At 35.7% G+C, this 3,331-nt stretch overlaps 1 protein-coding gene across 8 annotated transcripts in view; it reads left to right on the top strand.

Moving 5' to 3' along the window:
- The window catches only part of LOC106879092 (alpha- and gamma-adaptin-binding protein p34-like), a 163,932-nt gene that overhangs the window by 121,566 nt on the left and 39,035 nt on the right, over positions 1–3,331 (top strand). The gene's annotated exons all lie outside the window — the stretch shown is intronic.

Here is a 3,331-nt window from a genome sequence, read left to right as displayed (position 1 = left end):
ATATATATATATATATATATATATATATATATAGTCTATTCAAACATGAACAGGCACGAAACAACATGAAAAAACAATAACGCAATGATGTGGAATAAGTACAGTGTTATTGGACGCTTAGGAAAGGAAAGAAAAGAAAGAGGATTTAACGTTTCGAGCGGAGCTCTCATCAGAAATATGGGAAAGGTCCAAAGAAGGGAAGACAGAGAAAGAAAATCACCAACAATGCACACGCGGTCACATATTGGAATGACTGGAAGGGAAAGGGTGGAGAAAAATTTCTTTACAAAGACAGGAGAGTGCAAGAGAAGGAGGTGTGTGTGTGTGTAATGATACCACGTGTGTGTGTGGTTGTGGCTGTTTATGTATGTGTGTGGTTGAAAATAGTATCGTTTAAGGTCATAGGAAGAATTTATAGTAAGAATTTTGGTTGGAGTGACTGCCTGTTGTGTATCTACACATGTGCATAGGAGAATGGTCAGTAGAAAAGTACTGGTAATTTGAAGTATGTGTGTGTGCGTATATGTATATGTAGTGTGTGTGTGTTTTGTTTCCAGTGTGTGTACATGTGGATATGTATGTGTGTACGCGTGAGGTGTCTGGAGTAATTGTACTTTACTCTGTGTGTGTGCGTGTGTGTGTACATGTATGTATAATTGTGTGCTGTGTGTGTATGGGAGGTATGTGTGAGTTTATCTGCGTGTGCGTGGGTATATGTGTGTGTGTATGTGCTTGTGTATTTTGTGTGTGCGCGTGTATGTGTGTTTGTGCATGTGTGTGTGAACAAGGGGTTGTGTAGGGGGTATAGGTGCGTTTTTTGCGCGTGTATGCATGTGCGTGTGCATGTGTATGTGTGTGCGTATGTGTCTATATGTGTATACAGGTTAGAGCTAGCGGTTGGAATAACCATCTAAGGGATAAAAATATGTTTTACTACCGGAATAATTACTTATGTTAACCATGGGCATACATATGCAGGCATATTATGCTCATAGAATACATGCAATGACAAAGATAAACATGAGTTTATCATGAATCAAATTTAAAGTAAGCAGAAAATGAAGAAATATTGCTCAACAACAACTGACTAACATCGATTTAAAAAGTAATAATCGATGTTAGTCAATTGTTGTTGGTCAATATTTCTCCATTTTCTGCTTACTTTAAACCTTATATATACACCCACACGTGTATGCATGTATATATATATATATATATATATATATATATATAGAGAGAGAGAGAGAGAGAGAGAGAGAGAGAGAGAGGAAGAGAGATTTTTACACTTACACGCACACACATGTAAGTATATGTACGTGTGTGTGTGTGTGTACATATACACACATGCATGCGCACACAATTGCATATTCTCATATTCTTCTGAGATCCAACAATTCTAACACATTGTTTAATTCAAGATCTGAAATTTTTAGTAGGCGTAGACACATGGATAGGTTTCTTTTATGAAATTGGAGGGTACCACCCTCTCTAGCTTGAGGTGCTGTCTCACAGGCTTTGGCATATATTTTCTGTTATTTTGTTCTCAACCAGTTGTACTTAATGAGCTTTCTGTAATCAAGGAGGATGAGGATCTTAGTTCTTGATTTTGTTTCTTTTTTTTATTTCAATCCATTTTTTGCACCATGTTCTTTCCACATTTTTTCATATTTTCTTACTCTCCAGCAGCCTTGTTTTTAAGAAATATCTGTAATGCATAAACAGAGCCTGAAAGATTACTTAAAGATACATGGCATATTTTATAAATATCAAGCATCATAATAGCATGAACTATTAGTAACATTTTTCGCTGTGTATTTAATTTGATATACACAAAATATATATATTTGGTGCCAGTGATGAAGCTAGAGGTCATTCTACCACTCAGAGTCCCCAGAAAATAAATAGTACATGTGGATGCATGTATGTAAGTATATTGTATATATAGGCACAGATGTGGCTGTGTGGGAAGAAGCTTGCTTCCCAGCCACATGGTTCCGGGTTCAGTCCCACTGCATGACACCTTGGCAAGTGTCTCCTACTATAGCCTTAGGCCAACCAAAGCCTTGCAAGTGGATCTGGCAGATGGAAACTGAAAGAATAGTGTCGTATATATTCATGTGTGTCTTTATGTCTGATTTTGTCCTCCACCACTGCTTGACAACTGGTGTTGGTGTGTTTACATCCCCTTAGGGGTTCAGCAAAGAGACCAAAAGGCTTAACAAAAAAATTAGTACTGAGGTCCATTCATCTGACTAAGACAAATTGTTTGAGATGGTGCCCCAGCATGACTGCAGTCTAATGACTGAAACTAGTAAAATGTATGTATGTATGCATGCATGTACACACACATATATGTGTAGACAAATGTGTGTGTGTGTGTGTATGCGCATATATGTGTGTATGTGTGTTACAAAGCACTAAGAGCTGCAAGGAAGCACATCCATATACTGATGAGGGAGATAACTACCCCACAGTGAGCGAGGTCACTATACAAGTCTAATTTTGATTGAAATTTTGATTGAAATTAAAGCTCATCAATAGTGACTACTCCATCGCTCAATGGTTTGGCTACATCCCTACTGTCAATATATAGTATTTACCACATGAGTCAACGGCTGATTCAGGAAAATGATAATGTGAAAATTATAAAATAACAAAGATGACTATATGCAATATAAAACCAAAAAGAAAAAATTTAATTGTCACTGATTGTGACTGACGGTGCAGGATAGCATCTACATTGCTTGAAATAAGAGTTAAAAATCCCTTAGAGCTGCAAGGAAGCATTGATGAGCTTTAATTTTAAGTGAAACTTGATTTGCATAGTAATCTTGCTTGTTGTAGAGCAGTTATCTCCCTGTCAGTATATGGACATGTGCTTTCTTGCAACTCTGATGGGTTTTTTTTTTAAACTCTTATTTCTAGCAATGTAGATACTACCCTGCACCATCAGTCAGAGTTAGTGACAACTGAATTTTTCCTTTTTAGTTTTATATAGCGTATAACCGCCTTCCTTATTACGCATTACTATTTTCTTGAATCAGCCATTGATTCATACATTAAACACTATATACTGACAGTCAGGATTTATCCAACCCATTCAGTTAGTGACAATTGAATTTTATCTTTTTGGTTTTATATTGTATAAATCTGCCTTCATTATTATATATAGGTAAATGTGTGTATGTGTATATATATATATATATATATATATATAATAATAATAATAATATTAGGGACAAAATCCCAAATTACAGGTAAAAACTCAATTAAAATCAATTTATAAAAATTAAAATTGAATTGAGCTTTATTAGCCTGGGCAAAGTTTAGA

The sequence above is a fragment of the Octopus bimaculoides genome, chromosome 12 (genome assembly GCF_001194135.2).
Source record: "Octopus bimaculoides isolate UCB-OBI-ISO-001 chromosome 12, ASM119413v2, whole genome shotgun sequence".
Lineage (NCBI taxonomy): Eukaryota > Metazoa > Mollusca > Cephalopoda > Octopoda > Octopodidae > Octopus > Octopus bimaculoides.
The sequence above is the reverse complement of the archived record's forward strand: the minus strand, read 5'-3'. Positions and strand labels throughout refer to the sequence as shown.